The 17,234-nt window shown below is 47.6% G+C and overlaps 1 protein-coding gene across 1 annotated transcript in view; it reads right to left on the bottom strand.

Annotated features, from left to right (window-relative positions):
- LOC119372362 (uncharacterized) overlaps positions 1-15,838 on the bottom strand; it is a 30,404-nt gene extending 14,566 nt beyond the window's left edge. The window contains exon 1 of the mRNA XM_037642836.2: positions 15,610-15,838. The gene's annotated coding sequence lies outside the window, so the exon portion shown is untranslated. The remainder of the gene's footprint in view (positions 1-15,609) is intronic.
- Positions 15,839-17,234: the final 1,396 nt, after the last annotated feature.

The following is a 17,234-nucleotide window of genomic DNA, read 5'->3' as shown; positions in this document are numbered from 1 at the left end:
AACTAATGTACTTTGAGCAAGAAGGACAATACTTTCGAGATACTAACAGACATTTCTTTCAAGTGAAACATAATAGGTCACAGATAAGTAATTTTCAAGCAGACATTTTCGTGCATAGGCGTTTGCTGCTACATTATATGGATCTATAATAACAAATTTGATAATGTATCGAAGTATCTTAAGATACAATTGCCAAGTATCGTATCGGATACAATTATTGCGGTAGTATCTTGTATCTGTATCTCCAATACTTCTTGCCTGAGTATCTTGTATCGTATCGCGATACAATTTCAAAGTATCTTTGCCCAGCCCTGCATATCAGATGAACGTCTGTAGTTCCAGTGTTAGCTCCGCTTTTATAGCAGTCTAATAAACATTACGTTTGTATTCCTATGATTCAGCAAGCTATATTGAAGCATTGCTCGAATCCGGAGGAATACATTAACGAAAGTTACATATGATATCCACATCACTGCACCGTACAGTGCATTTCGTCCACCAGAACGACGCGGTGTCCTCTTCATTTCTTACGAGGCTGGGCGATGGCCTCATGCTGACCGAGAATGATGCTAGATTGATTGACAGCCGCTTTGTAGACTAGGCTACGTAGGGCACATACGCCCAGGTAGTCTACGAATACGACAAACACCATCTACTGATGTTGGTCTACGTAGCACTATCCAGGCCTACCAGCCTCGACGGCCTATACCTCACCAACGCGAAGGGTGACTTCAGGTTCCGACACGTCGCCGGCTCTATCTACAGATAATTTATCGACAAAGTGACCGAGGCATCCACGATTTCCAACAGCGGTACTCTATCTCATACTTCGCTACACATGAACCCCTCGTCTCCGCGATCACGACCGGATCCGATAACAAGTCATGACCAGCTGCTGGTGCTCAGTGATCACGGTGATGATGTCCTTGTTCAAGAACTGTCAAGAACTTCTTGCACACATGCACACGGGTTCGTGAAACGTGCATGCGTTCTCGGGACACGTATAGGCACTACATATCAGCTTACCGGTTCTGGTGTTGGTAATACTCACGTTGCCATTGGCAGCGTTACCCCACCGTAAACAACTGGATATATAACACATATGCGGCTCTTCAACATATATATGTGCGTGTATTAAATTTATAGAAATATTTAGCGTCATTTTGTATCGTGTCGCTGAGTAAAAAAAGTTACGCCACAGTCACCTACCCGCCGTATGCTTCGCATAACATCGACTCCCACGGTGCGTGGGATCTGCCGAATTTTTTCGTCAAGTCGACGTTGGGAATGGCCCCAGGAGGTCCATCCCGATCTCCTGGAATGGTCGCCGAGGAGGCTCGGTCGGCTGAAGGAAGCCTGCTGGTCTTGTGGGCGGTGTCTTCCGTCGCTGACCGTCTCGCCACGTCCATACATAGCGAGTGACGTAGGTGGCAAGGCGCGGCCAGTAGTACTTTTCCTCTACTCGTGCGAGCGTGCCGGAATGTCCGAGGTGTCCAGCCGTCGGGTCGTCTTGCAGGGCATGCAGAATTTCTGGTCGCAGTCCCGAAGGTACAACGACAAGGTAGCTGGCTCAGGCAGGAGAGAAGTTCTTTACGAGGACGTTGTTTTTCAAGGAAAATGATGCCAATCCTCGCCTGAATACTTTTGGCACAACGATGGTGCTGCCCTCCAGGTATTTCACGAGACCCTTCAGTTCCGGGTCGGCTCGCTGTCGTTCGGCGAAGTCGTCGGTACTTATGGCTCCTAAGAAGCTGTCATCCTGGTCGTCGGGCGTTGGTGGGTCGACGGGGGCACGAGACAAGCAGTCGGCGTCTGAGTGTTTCCTTCCGGACTTGTACACGACAGAAATGTCAAATTCTTGAGGTCTTAGGCTCCACCGTGCGAGGCGACCTGAAGGGTCCTTCAAGTTAGCTAGCCAACACAAGGCGTGATGGTCGCTCACAACTTTGAAGGGCCTGCCGTAGAGGTAGGGGCGAAACTTTGACGTAGCCCAGATGATGGCGAGGCACTCCTTTTTCTGTTGTGGAATAGTTGGCCTCTGCCTTAGACAGCGACCGGCTAGCATAACTGATAACCCTTTCCAGGCCATCCCTCCACTGCACAAGGACGGCGCCGAGTCCTACGCTGCTTGCATCGGTGTGAATCTCCGTATAGGCGTATTCCTCGAAATTCGCAAGTATAGGAGGCTTCTGCAGGAGTCATTTCAGTTCATGAAATGCTTCGACTTGCGCTGTTTGCCAACTGAATTCGACGTCGGTCTTCGTGAGCTGCGTTAGTGGCTCAGCGGTCCGTGAAAAGTCTTTGACGAAGACTTTTCACGGACCGCCGAGCCACGGAAAGAATTTTCATTCTTTCTGTTTGACGACGACGAAAAGCAGTCTTTGTATTGCAGGAGCAGGGTTTTAGCTGGTCTTGCTTGACCTCCGGAAGGCTCGGCTTGACGTCAAAATCTGGTTCGGGACCTCGATTCGTCAGCAGGTTCGGCAGCATCGAAGAGGGCGAAAGCATTGCTGGCGGCCACACATTCATCTATGTAGGCGACCGGCGTACCAATGTTGATGTGCCTATATTCGTGGCTGAAGTTTGTCAGCACAACATTTGCTTTACCGTCACGCATCTCGGCTATACCTCCTGCGAAGCACATTTGACGGTTCAGGAGTAGGTGCTGATTGCCATCGATGACGCCTTCAAGGTTTGCAGGTTTTTCAGTGCCGACGAAAATAATGACGCTGGAGCGCGGCGGAACGGTCACCTGCTCATCTATCACATTTATTGCATGGTTCTCGGGCGTCGTGTGGGCGGGGTCGCTTTGTCTGAGGTTAGTGTTATCAACTCAGACCTCAGGTCGATGACGGCGCCGTGGTCACTTAGGAAGTCCATTCCAAGTATCAGATCCCTGGAGCAGTTTTGTAGGATTACAAAGCTCGCAGGATAAGTCCGATTATTGATGGTACTCTCGCCGTGCAGACACCAATCGGCGTTGTCAGGTGGCCTCCAGCTGTCCGGATTTCGGGTCCACTCCAAGCGGTCTTTACTTTCTTCCGCTTGGTTGCGAATGGCCCACTGACAACTAAGGTCCCTGTATTTTTCAAAGGTAGCGCAAACCATTGTCCAAAAAGGAAAGGGAGAATTTCCTACCCCCCTCTGCGTCTCTCATCTCTTCTTCACCCTTTTGTGCTCCCCTATTGGACTAGGCTCGACACGTGACCAGTTATACCCGTGGACCCCTCCACCTCTTGCTCTGGCGCCGGAAAACGACGCCGTTATTGGGCGTAGAAACACCGCCGCACGTGCGCGCTGTACGTGAGCGCGGGCTTCTTACAGCTTTTTACAGTTTGCAAGATGCCATCGGCTGCAGTCAGATGCCAACTTGTTGCGCTGTTGGCTGCTCGAACAGCATTGTCAAGGGTGTCAAGCTTTTTTTTTTGTTGATCGTGGAAAGGAAAACCTCGAATGGCGAGCGATATGGTTCCATTTTATCGGGAGAAAGAATTCTGATTGCCACGACGGGAGGTTTTGTGAGGTAAATCGAACACTACTAAGCCCTTCCGTGTATATTTGCCATTCGAACTCTTTTAGATTTAGCTAAGGCTCGACACTGATGCCTAAGTTAGACAAAAAAAAGCGACGTGACATTATCGGCCACGCCTTCTCGCACACTATATTTACAGCGAAAATAATTCTTCTGCGAAAATTTACTGCAACGTTTCAGAAATATATTTTTGCAAGATCGCTGTTTTCTCGCCCAACCCTGGCTCGGCCCGTAGATTTTGCAAAATTCATTTGCCAAAAGTCGTTAAAGAGCTTCTCAGAGAATGTTGTAGCTGTTCCTTTAGTGCTCATAAACAGAGGGTGGTGACGAGATGTGTACGATAAAGCAAGAGACATGGCAAGCAAGTAGCATCGATTGATCAGCGTAATTTGCTGAGCGCAAAAAAAAATTACTTAGCAATATGCTGCAAAGCTGCCCGTATGCAAACTATAATTTTAAACGCATGTTTGTTCTCCAACCCTCTAATTTTTTCCCCGAACTATATGTTTATTTGAAGCGGGTGTAAGTTTTTATTCTTTGTGCTGTCGGTTTTTATATTTTTAAATTTATCCGCATTTCTCAGTGTTTCTGATTCAGTGTTACTGGTACTCTGTGTTCAATAATAATTATAAGACAGTTGCTGCATGTTTCTCTTTGATGCGCTTTATTATTTGTTGTAGTTTTGAACACTTCGGCCGCATGTCGTTAGGCAAATTACAGAGGGCACATTGGAAGATGTCTGTATATTTCAGAAACACTTCACGGACGATCAGTTCGAGCCAGTCATCCTTGCGACAAATGGCTGCAAGAAGCTAAAGCCTAATGAGGTTCCCTCCATATTTCTGCATCGGCCAGTCTGGAACAGTCTCCAATTAAAGAGCTAGCTCAAAATAATGAGTGCGAGCAGCACGCGATGGAACCAAAAAGATATTTACCTGAGGGGCAACAGAAGCGCGTCAACCCAGTTCGAAATTCAAAAGAATGCGCGATGGGGGTATTTAGTAAATAGGTTCTTCCGCCGTGTTGTGTGTTCATAATTTGACGTAGCGTCTGATTTTCCTAAATGCGCCTTGTGAACAAACACCACGGTATTCGAAAAGAAAAACGGCAGCTGCAAGGACTTTCTAGGATTGCGTTTAATATGTTCAGCCTCTTGTTCGCCTGGTGCGAGCGACGCATCCTATACTTATGAACTCAAATACAATGCAAAAATGCTAGGTTTTCAAGTTGTCAAAACAGGTGCCAGGTCCAGAGAGCTGTTCGCGCGTAAGGTGCCGCAATGAGATTTTATATATGCCGGCACCAGTCTGCGATTTGTTGCTTATAAAACGCGAAATGTTAGCTAATTTACCGACCAACCACAAACTATTTTTACCACACATCTTACGTACGAACAGCTATGTGAATCTGCGCCCAGAATTGTCGCGTTTCTAAGCAAGTGCAAGCAAGCGCTTCGACGCGCCGCATGCGGGCCGGGCGCGCCTTGAGAGTCTCGCCCAATAATGACGGCCGGGCGAGGAGGACACGGCGCTGAGAGGAGGAGTTTGCGCTACCTTTGAAGAATAGAGGGACCTTACTGACAACGGAATAGTCGGCCCCAGTGTCGACGAGAGCGGTGATGCTGCAGCGTTCGGTAAGAACGTCGTGTCGCTAGTTCGTCGTGTCGCGTTACTGTTACGTCAAGGCATCGGGTCACGGCTACGTCGGTTTGTTCCGGTGCTTCCACGTTGCGTCGTCAGGTCTATTTTAGTCTGCGAGGTTTTGTCGTCACGGCTCTGTCTGGTTCGCGTCGTGTCCTGAAAGTTTCATCGCGGCGTCGTCGTCGGCGGCAGAGGATCTTCGGTATTTCGTCGTACAGCAACCGCACCTCCATCGGTTGCTGCCCCTGGTTTCCCGGATACGGGATAGGTGACCGGCCCCGGGTTCGGCCAATGTATGGTCGGCGTTGGGGAGAGGCGTAGCGGCCTGGCGAAGGTGATCAGGAAGGTCCTCGGGGGGTCCACTGCGCTCCTGTCAGATAGTCGGCGATGTCACATGGTCGTTCACCCCGCTGTGGACGAGGCGCGTCAATGGCGAACCCACGCAGTCCCATCTGTCGGTAGTGGCAGCGGCGGTAGGTGTGGCCGGCTTCTCCGCAGTGGTAGCAGAGTGGACGGTGGTCGGGGGCACGCCACACGTCGGTCTTCCTTGGCGCGTTCCGCTGGCCGACAGTTGGGCGGTATGGCGTCGGTGGCTGCGGCGGCGGTGTTTGGCGGCGGAACTGCGGTGGTGCGGCGTCTTCCCGTGGGCGCCGAGGGGGAGCGCTACGACGTGCTGCAGCAGCGTAGCTCATAGCCTCCGGACGCGGCTGCGGTGGTTTGGGGATGCCCAACGCTTGCTGGACTTCACGAACAATGTCATTGATCGAGTCCACTCGAGGCTGCGATTTCGAAACATCTTACGCAGCTCTTCACGCACGACCGCTCGGATGACCTCGCGCAGGTCGTCGGTGCTGAGGGCTTCAACATTTGTGTAGTTGGTTATTGGTGAGCGGTGGTTGTACTGCATTGTCGGCATCTCAAGCACCATTTCTATTGTTGTGGCCTCTGTAAGGAATTCGTTGACACTCCTTGGTGTGTTGCGAACAAGGCCCGCAAACAACTCTAGCTTGACTCCTCGCATTAGGAACCGAACCTTTTTCTCCTTAGACATGGCGGGGTCTTCTCTGTATACTCGGACATTCTCGTTTGGGAGCTGCATACGGCTTTCCAGCACGGATTCGGCCCTTTCCTTACGCACGACACTTGCGAAGGTTCCTAGGAATGCGGCACGAAACAGGTCCCAGGTCGTCAGGGTGGCCTCTCTGTTTTCAAACCAGGTCCTGGCGCTATCTTCAAGGGCGAAGTACACGTGGCGAAATTTATCGTCACAGATGCAGTTGTTGAATTGAGGAACTCGGTCGTATTTTTCCAACCGAATTTCCGGGTCTTCACATGGTGATCTGCGGAAACTCGGCGGCTTCCTGGGCTGATTCATGACGACTCGTTGAGGGGACAGAGTAGCCGTCATGGTGCCTGTCGTATTCGTCGTCGTGGTCTTGCTCTTGTCGGGTAGTGGTCCGTATTCTGGTGGGAGCCCCTGCTGCCTGCGGCTGTCTCGCTGCTCAGCGTTGGCGTCGGTGTCCCTTTCAAGGTGTGGGCTTGGCTCACGGTTGGTGGGGGGTGTTCGGTAGATGGAGCGTGAAGCACCTCCACCAGATGTCACGTGGTCGTAACGTCGACGAAGACAGCAGCCGGGGTGTTCAAGATGAAACTATTTATTTGGTCCGAGCTTGTGGCCGGGAAATGAAAACTCAAACTGCATCAATACACACTGTACACTGAGAGCGGCGAACAGGGCGTCGGCCGTCAAAAAAGTGACAAGCGGTGAAGCGCGCTGGCATTTATACATGTGCCGTCGAATAATCAAGCGTTATCACTGGTTGTCGCGCAAGCTCTAGAATAAGCTCGAGTGTTCGCGTCTTGCGCGCAATCATAAAAAAAGATGTGCAATAATTACGAAGCTTCTCGAACAATGAGGCGCGGTTTAAGTTGAGCGTTGCTAATAGTCTTTGTGGGCGAAAACCGAATACAACAGAAGTGATAATACGAACCGCACGTACACGACAGGATTTTCACATTATCCATGTCATTATCACACAGTCATGTTCGTCAGTACACCTATACACCTATAGGACACCTATAAACCAATACACTTATGCTGCAATACACCTATAGCACACAAAACGGGCAAGAGACTGAGGTGCGACCCGAACACGGCGCTAACGTCCAACAAATGATTGATTTTACGAAGCAGTACAAGCTAAAATATTGGAACCAGGTAGCGACGCACAGGCGCATATGTACGAGATTTGAACTTTTAAGGCGTGAAAGATAGATGAAGATAAGATAAAACTGCAGTGAAAGATATATTTGCATGACTGCCAGGGCATCTTGAAAAACTATTTTCGCCAAGGCACGCTTAGTGTCACATTTAAAAATGCAGTTTATTTGACAGCTCAAATGTAGGCGCGCTAACGTGCGTTTCCCCCAAGCTAGCGACCTTTGTCACCTCGAAATTTTCCCTTTTTGTCGGCACTTATCTTCGTCCTATAATAATAATATTATCTGGGGTTTAACGTCCCAAAACCACGATAAGACCATGAGAGACGCCGTATTGGAGGGCTCCGGAAATTTCAACCAGCTGGGGTTCTTTAACGTGCACCTAAATCTAAGTACACGGGCCTGAAGCATTTTCGCCTCCATCGAAAATGCATCCTCCGCAGCCAGGATCCAATCCCGCGACCTTCGGGTCAGCAGTCTTCGGGAAACCGTGGCGGGGCATGAGCTTCGTCCTATCACACTGCACTGTGAATACAAAGAGACACAACCACACGTCCTGCACTGAACAGCGAGATGGCCCTCGCTGTCGTTCCGCACATTGTATACGCGCTCACGCAGGTTCACGAACCTTCCCGTTCGTCCACTGTATTTCTGGCGCAAGTCAACGGACGATCATATATGGAAACCCCTCACTATGGTCAGTCCCTTTGGGTAAAGTTGATAGGCACCTCGTTAGTGGAATCTCGGCTCAATGCAACTACATCTTGTATTTGATACATCGTTTACACTACATCGTTTATCGCTTTAAAAGTACTGATTGGCTAGAGTTTTGAATTATTCGCCAATAGGTGGCATTATTAAGCCTTACCGTAGGACTCTTCTAAGGTCACCCTTGTGATGATGGCTATCGCTACGTAGCCTTCCCAAACGACGGTTCCCAAAGGCCAGTTTTGTGATATGCAACGGCTTTACAAGGGTCGACTGGAGAGCTCTGCAGACGGACTAGCGATTATCATTTATTTTGGATTTTATAAACCCCACGGCACTTGCTTAAAACATAGGAACTGTAAAACATCAAGTTGAGCAACAGAATAGGGCTTGTTCTTGTTCGTTCACCTTTTAAAGTTGCTCCAAGCAGGCACTACACCCACCGAGGAATAGAAGACAAGACCTTGAGCGCCGCGTGAGGTGATTCCTGAAGAACCTAGTGTACCGCACCGATTCCGTACGAAGAAATTGGCCGAGGCGCTTCCACCCTGGCCTCAATCAGTTTCGCCTCCATCGAAAATGCGGCCGCCGCGGCCGGGATTCGGTCCCGCGACCTGTGGGTCAGCAGTCAAGCACCATAGCCACTAGACCACCCTGGCAGGTGAGAACCGCAAGCGGGTCTCCCAGTAAAGTCGCAATAAAGAAATGATACAGCCAACAGATAATAAATATTACAATTAGGAGTGTGTGAATATCAAATTTTTCGAATACGAATCGAATACGAATATTCACCTTCGCATATCGAATCGAATATCGAATATCAAAGGAAAAATGCCTCCACAGTAAAAATATTTTATTTAGCATGTAGCTATTTGATAAAGTAAACAGCCTGACTGGCAAGACAACATACACTTTTATCTCCAGAACACAATGTCCAGGCTGGCACAATGCACATCACAACACAAGCAAATATCACGGCACAATGAAAGTAATGACTAGATGTTATCATGAAGAAATATGAGTTTCTCCACATTATCAGGTCGCAGGCGCTCTCTTCTAACAGAGACAACCCCCTCTGTCACTGAAAAGGCACGCTCGCTTGGAACAGAAGTGGCTGGCATAGGGAGGTGCATGGGGCAAAACTTTGCCAGAGTGGGGTATCTGAAGGTGCCTAAAGTCCGCCACCAGTCACATGGGTCACTGTCTTTCTTCAGAAGTGGTCCCGCATAGTGAACGAGTGGTAGTGCGGCACGTTACGGCCGCATAATATTGAAAATGTACGGTTACATGATCGCCAACAGCGCTGCACGTCGGAGATGCACCAGCAATAAATCATACGTATTGCGGCGCTCGTCGCAGGCAGATATCGTGCCTCCGTGTACTTACGATGTTTATCGCTCCTCTCGGCAACGTTTTTAGCTATACGAACGCAGCAGAAATGTGGAAGACGATTTATTTTGTGCATGATAATCGAATCGCATATTCGAATTTTTCGAATATTCGAAACTATTCGAATGCACGATTTTCGAATCGAATACGAATATTTCGAATGTAACATTCGACGAATATTCGAAACTTTCGAATATTCGACACGCCTAATTACAATCGTAAGTAAAATATGAGAAAATACTGCCGAAAAGTTGTCTAAGAAACGAACATTATTAGGATAATCTACAGCACGTGTTTTATTCCGGAACCAAAATTTAATCAGAACATTACTCGTCGTCGTAAGCACACTTAAAACGGAAATGAGGTCAGGCGACGCAGGACGTATTGAGTCAAGAGTTGCGAACTGCAGGTTTTAATCTTTATGTGAAGCTATGACGTGCTCTCTCTTGCAGCCAGCGTTATTGAAATAAAGGAAACAAACATGAAACACACAAAAAGTGAAGCGCAGCGCTCTCGAGTGTCACGACTCTGCGTGTTATTCAAGCGAGATCCTTGTTTCAAAATCGACGTTTCCGTCTATTAGGCATATCTGCCTTGTCTCGTCAGTCTGTATTTATGAGTCTGTGCGCAGAGAAGTTGCCTCAGTGGTAGCATAGCACTCACAATTACTGCCGTTCCAATAGGAAACAGGTGGAAACGTTCGGCTTAAATCGAGCTTCCAAAAAGGGGCCGCAAAGGTTAATCCATGATGCATCCCATGGAACTGAATTCGAACTCCGAGTTTACATTGAAAGCCATAGTGTTGAACCGTGAAATACGAGTCCCTCGTGTGTAACACCGTCATATAGGCAATGTTAGTTCCCCGCAATTTCTTATGCGTGGGAACGTTTTCGAGCGTCACAACTTACGTCACGATTTCAGGTACGGTTGTCCATGTTTGTGTCGTCGACAAAGGGCCTGTTAACTCTAACTGGCATTTAACACCTCCAAGGAGATAAGCAATGGCAAGCTTTGGGTAGTCTTGCGGGCACCCGTCACGTTTTCAAGGGTGAATGCTCCAGACTGCGATGGGCTGTCCTTTGTGCCTGCAATAGAAACAGGGGCACCGCATCCGGCCACGCAGTGCGTTGACAGTTGCGTGCGCAGGACTTCCTCCCCGCATCGCAAACACTCCGTGGTGTTTAATGTACAATCTTTGTCGTAGTGTGTCAGCATAAGCTCCATGGATCCTTCAAATTCGCATCCATGTTCTTCGTTCCAGCAATGAACCTACGTTACAAAAAGAAAAAGACACAAACGAACATGATCTCTTTAGCAGACATCAGTTATCTCTTAATAGGTGGCCGTGAACATGCTTCAGCTGATAGCTTTGCCCTTCTGTAACGACACAAGTTGGCGGCTTTGGAATTCGTTCTATTTCTCTCTCTCCCTCTTTGAAAAGAACAGCTGCTGCTAAATGAGCACCCAGTGATAAACTCTATGTCGATATCTTTTTAAAGGTCAATCGAAAGCCTGAAATGTTTTCTGTCTTTCAGGACCTGTTTAATGACCTGGTTGCTGCGCTTTGTTTACATTTAGGCAAATATATTTAACCGGAGAACAACCTCTGACCTTCCTACGACGCTTTCGTGTATGCATGCTTGCAAAAAGTTTCCACTGATGACGCTTATGGAGTGGAAGGTCACTAATGCCATTCACGTATACTGTGGCCTGTTTTTCACCAGTGCTCGCAACTTCACTTATTTTCGGTGGAAATCTAACCTATGCTCTTTAAAGCGCTAAGAGTATCTATAAAGATTAGTAAAGAGCCATTAAAGAAGATTTCCACTAAACAGATTTTTCTGTTATATCATTCATAGTTTGCGTTAGTAACAGTTTGATGAGGCCTAATGTGGTTCAAAATTAAATCAGAAGAAACAGCGCGATTAGAACAAGGACAACAAAGGGACGAAGACCAGCGGTTGTCTCGTGGTCTTCGTTCTTTTTTTGCCCTTGTTCTAATCGCGCATTTTCATCATCCGTTTTCCATTTACACTTTACGAGAGCTGCTAATAACGTTGGCAAGCCTCGATGACCAGATTCTTTCAGAGCAATCAATTTTCCATTGCCAGAACTTTCGAGCTTCACACCAGAAGGCGACAATCTAAAAGAACTTGTTGTTCGGCTAGTTGGTAGATCATTTCCAAAAAGCTTAATTAGAGCGCAACCACACAACACTTTCACACACACACGCACATCCACACACCCAGGCATCAACGACGTACAGCGCTGTACGTGGTTGCTGCTTGGGTGTGTGGGTGCGTGTGTGTGTGTGAATCTAAATGACAAACAAATAACAAATATAGCCGCAAGAGTCGAGGAAAAAGTAGACGAACTACCAGGCAAAGACTGGAAGTATAGTGAGCTGCTACATGTAATCACGAAAGAAATGGAAATAGAGAAGAAAACTATTTGTTGGAAAGGAAAGAAAAAGCCAAAAAGTTGGTGGAACAAAGAAATCCGGGAAGCGATCGAGATGCGACGTCAGGCATCACGGGAGCACAGACAGGCAAAAAAAGGAGAAGCGGCCACAGGACGAAGTCAACCAAATATGGGAAATATATTTAGAGCAAAAATCCATTGTGCAGAAATTAGTCGAGGCAAAAAGTAAAGGTGAAAGTGAACGCTGGATGACAGAGATTCGCGAAAAGAAGAAGGCCGCGCCTAGGATATTTTGGAGCCACCTAAAAGCGCTGGGTAGGAAGTCTGTCACAATGCAACAACATATGGTAGATGAAGGAGGAAATAAATTGGAAGGATATGAAGCGCTAGGTTACATCCGAAAGATAACAGCCGATTCGTTTAAAAAGGTCCCCCAGGGGATTCCCCCGGTGAGTAAAAGTACGCAAAGGGGTGCAACCGACGACGATGTAGTACTAGAGAATTTCAATTGGAAGAAGGCCGAAGGAAAAATTCCTAAGCGCACTACTCCGGGCTTAGATGGGGTTTCCGTCAGCCTCATTAACGAACTCGGACATAACACTAAAGAAACACTGCTGAAAGCCGTAGAAAAGTGCTTACAGGAGAGGGAAATACCAGACAGTTGGCGAAAAAGTAGAATGAACTTAATCTATAAAGGCAAGGGAGAAAGGGATAACATTCGCTCGTATAGACCGCTAACAATTACATCGGTGCTATACAGGTTGGCGATGCAGGCAGTAAAATTAAAAATAGAAGCGTGGGTAGAACAAAATGATATTTTGGGAGAACTTCAGAATGGATTTCGAATCGACAGGCGGTTAGACGATAATCTGTTTGTTCTTACCCAGTGTATAGAAATATCTAAAATAGAAAACAGGCCCTTATACGTAGCTTATCTAGATATCACCGGGCGTATGACAACGTTAATCAGGAAATTTTGTGGGATATATTGAAGGAAGTGGGCATAGGTGACGACTGTGTACAGCTTTTGAGGGAAATATACCGAGAAAATACAGTTTGTATAGAATGGGAAGGAATAAGTAGCAAGGACAGCGTTGAAATTAGCAAGGGGCTGAGACAGGGATGCCCTTTGTCCCCGCTGTTATTCATGCTGTACATGGCGAGGATGGAAAAAGCGCTAGAAGTTAGCAACATTGGATTTAATTTGTCACACAAACAGGTCGGAGCGATGGTTGAGCAGAAACTTCCAGGTCTATTTTATGCTGATGATATTGTCTTATTTGCGGACAGTCAAGATGATATACAGCGACTGGCAGATATATGCGGAAGGGAGTGTGAGGCTCTAGGACTAGGATTTAGTGCAACAAAATGTGGATTGATGGTATTCAATGACCACGGAGACCATACGGTCTTAATACAGGGCCAGAAAATACCGAGGGTAAGCGAGTACAAGTACCTCGGAGTATGGGTAAATGAGGGGGATAGATATATGGAGGTACAAGAGAAAGCATCGGTAGCAAAGGGAAAGAGGAATGCTGCAATTATGAAGCACAGAGCTTTATGGGGATACAACAGGTACGAGGTGCTTCGAGGGCTGTGGAAGGGTGTGATGGTTCCGGGGCTTACATTTGGGAACTCAGTGGTGTGCATGAAGTCATAGGTGCAATCAGGAATGGATGTAAATCAAAGGACGGTGGGCCGCCTCGCGTTGGGCGCTCACGGGAAGACGACAAATGAGGCGGTAAAGGGTGATATGGGATGGACAGGCTTTGAAGTGAGGGAAGCGCAGAGCAAAATGAGATTCGAAGAGAGGCTGAGGAAAATGAAGGAGAGTAGATGGGCAGAGAAGGTTTTCAGGTATTTGTATAGAAAAAGCGTTGACACGCAGTGGAGAAAAAGAACTAGGAGGCTCACCAGTAAATATACGGCTGGCAGTGCGGGCGATATGGCAACAAGGAGCATTAAGCGGAAGGTCAGAGAGGCGGAGAGGACTTATTGGATGACAGCGATGGAAAAGAAGCCGGCTCTGAGTAACTACCGAAAAGGAAAAAACGAAATAAGGAGGGAAAGGTTTTATGATAATTCAAGGGGAAGCGCTTTACTGTTTGAAGCTAGGTCGGGCTGCCTTAGAACGCGTAGTAACGAAGAAGAACATTGTACATGCTGCGGGGGAACTAAGGAAACGATGGAACATGTACTGATTGAATGTGGCGATATTCACCCAGGTATACGTGTGGGCACGAGTCTACATGAAGCCTTGGGTTTTAGGGACAACAATGGAAAGCTGAACACGTCCGCGATAGAAATAAGTAAGAGACGGTTAGAGTATTGGTGGCAGAAAAGTAGAGATAAAGTACAAAAATAAATAATGGGGGAAAATAAGGTCATTCTGCCTTAAGAGGCAGAGAGATGGACCGTGAATTTATATTTTTTGGTATAATAACATAGATTTAATCAATGTAGATAAGGCATTAGGACAACATGAAACAAGGAAGTTTTTTTCTTCTTTCTCGTTTTTTTTCGCCTTCGAGCCTGGTGGCAGACATGTCACCGCCCCGTTATAAAGGGGACGCTCATAGCATCCATCCATCCATCCGTGTCGTGTGGTTGCGCTCTAATTAAGCTTTTTGGAAAAGAAAGCGACAAAGGCGCTGCAGAAGGTTTCTGCTGTCAACCGTCCTCACGGAAAAACTGACACTCTTTAGCTTGGTGTGCGTGTCTCTCTGTCTTGACACAGCTTATGGTTTTCGAAGCTGGATAGCCCGATGGATTATCCTATTATGTTCGTATTATCTCGGTCACAGAACACTTGTTCTCCGGCCCTGGGCCGGATGCTTACTGAATGTTCGAGGCGACAAGGTTTGCGCGTGTTGGTTGGTCATTCCAATAAAATTTGTTGCTGGGCTAGTTGGTTCCTTAAGCAGAATACCCGTCGCGCTGGTGTCGAACAAAAAAGGACGGAATTGCCTTGCTGAGCGATGGCGAACCGCCCTTCTCAGCGAGGCCCCCGAAGACCAGGAGTGGGCCGTCCAGCGGGCCAGGGCCGTCGCCGAGGACCTCGAAAGATGTTCCTCGAATGGTGGATCCCTGGCAGCCTAGCCCCGGGCACAATATCAACCGTTGGGCAAATAAAGTTTATTCAACTCAACTCTCGCACTTACCAACAGGGCACAATGGCATAAAGAGGCAGATTTTGGTAAATCACGTGCAGAGTTGGCGCTATCGAGATATAGCCAATATAGTTCGGAAGGACATTGCTTCACTGAGGTCAGCGTTTACCTAAAGCAGTCTCAATGTAGATCTGCTTGGAAACAATGAAAAATTGCCAATTCTTTGCAATTTCTTTCCTTGTCAACTACGTTTATTCTTGTTTTCCGTACTTGTAGTATTATCTGCGAAATATCGTGCGCCGAAATAGCCAGTGATCGGGAACATTTTGACTTCGCAATGAATCAGTGCAGTAATATCTTGAACGCTACGACGTTTCCCCTCGTGGTCCCAATGAACTGCATGTTAAATCACGTAGTAAGATATACAGAAGTATCACCTCATAATAAGCGCTTACCCTATTGTTAGCCACTAGATGAGTTTGACCACGCAATATGACCAGCCTCGCATCGTTAATCCCGCATATATGGAGCAGTGCATGCAGTGCACTTGACTAATTTTCCTGAAGAACGACCGCTACAGTTTTCTCACTTTCAAAGCGTTCGCTGTTCTGGTAGGCAAATCGTAGCTGACATATTCCGCTTCCTCGAATGGCTCTTGATCCAAGGGACACCGCCCACCGCATTCTTGGGAGTTGGCTGCGTGGCACGACTGGCATAGAACGTGTGATCATGACAAGAGCACACTGGTCTTTGGAATCACGAGACAGAGGGCACACACACGCGTACTTTGCACGTCGTCGAGAAAGCGAGTCGGTCGCCAGTTGACGCCTGCGATGGTCTGGTCGCGAAAGCGGTGCACTCGTCCGACATCCACCATGGTGGTGTGAATTCAGACGCGAATGCTATGCTCGCGCATGAGAGCGGACTGGCTATATATGGCCTATTGCTACTCATTTGTCTGATACACTCTGGTGGTCATAGCAACCAGGACAGATAAAAGACGACCTTTTTTTGTTATCGTGCGTAACACGAGGCTCACTTGACACACGTCCTTGCAATGCTACTACAAACTACCCATTCATTATTCGCAGCGGTATGGTCTTTCCTGCATTTTTTTGCCCCGGGTCGCAGCAAGTGTCACTGATAAACGCGACTTCCACTTTCTTTACGCACGCACCGCCGTGCCTCGCTAAGCAAATGTGTTTGGCAGCGAGAAAATCACGCATTCGATATACATACTCAAATATCCAATTATACATTTTAAAACATTTGAAGGCTTTTTCTGGGACATGATAGAAATGGCCGAGTTTGCTCACACCTGAATCTGCCCGCATAGAAGAAGGTTGCTGTCTGATTTTACATATAATTACTATTTTTTGTCCCCCTCTACTCTGCAACTTTTCAATCTCTCGGCTCCTCCCATGCATAATTACAGATCAGCGGCCATATCCAAGTCTGTTTTCGAATGGCCAGTCTCTTGCTCTCTCTCTCTCTCTCTATCGTAAAATTGCAGCAGTATGAAGGAATGACGCTCTGCCCGACGCTGATTGGCCGCTGCGGGGCCGGTTCCGAAACTATGCTTCTATGTTGATTCCGAAACTGTTAAGAGTGATTTAATAAATAAGGACATGTGGTCTTTACTGAGCACGGGCTGGCTCCGAGCCCTCCTCTTCCTTCTCTATCGCGCTTGCCGTAAGCCCCTGCCGCGCTTGTTTATTTTCAACAGGTGCTGTGCAAGAATGGGTTCAACTATAGACGCTACGCAGACGGCGTGAGACAACCACACGTGGGATATATGCAGGGTGTTCGAAATGGTCGGGCATCTTTCGCCCGCGTTATGTGTGGGAAGAGCTGGTGAACCGCAGGAGAATAGGGAAAAAAAATTTTCGGAGGTCGCAATGGGGGGTGTCAACCTTCACAATGCATGACGTGCGTTTGTTTTATGGGTGCGCCTATATATACACATGCAGAAAAATTTGGCAGATACAACGCATTGTGGGCACCCACCTGTGGGCACTCACCTAGTAATAGCTGTCTGTGCTGAATTTTTTGGCTTTAAACCAAGCAATAATAGATGGATCGCCGTGTTTTCTTAGATGGAGTAGTTGTGTACACATCGTGGGCTTACCAGGCATGTCGACTACACTGGAGTTGAAAGGGTAACTTAAGTGACCCTTTAAACTTGGGTCAAGCCATAATTAAGGTCCGACGCGA

This window comes from Rhipicephalus sanguineus, chromosome 10, assembly GCF_013339695.2.
Source record: "Rhipicephalus sanguineus isolate Rsan-2018 chromosome 10, BIME_Rsan_1.4, whole genome shotgun sequence".
Lineage (NCBI taxonomy): Eukaryota > Metazoa > Arthropoda > Arachnida > Ixodida > Ixodidae > Rhipicephalus > Rhipicephalus sanguineus.
Note: the sequence above shows the minus strand (reverse complement) of the source record. Positions and strands in the feature narration are given on the sequence as shown.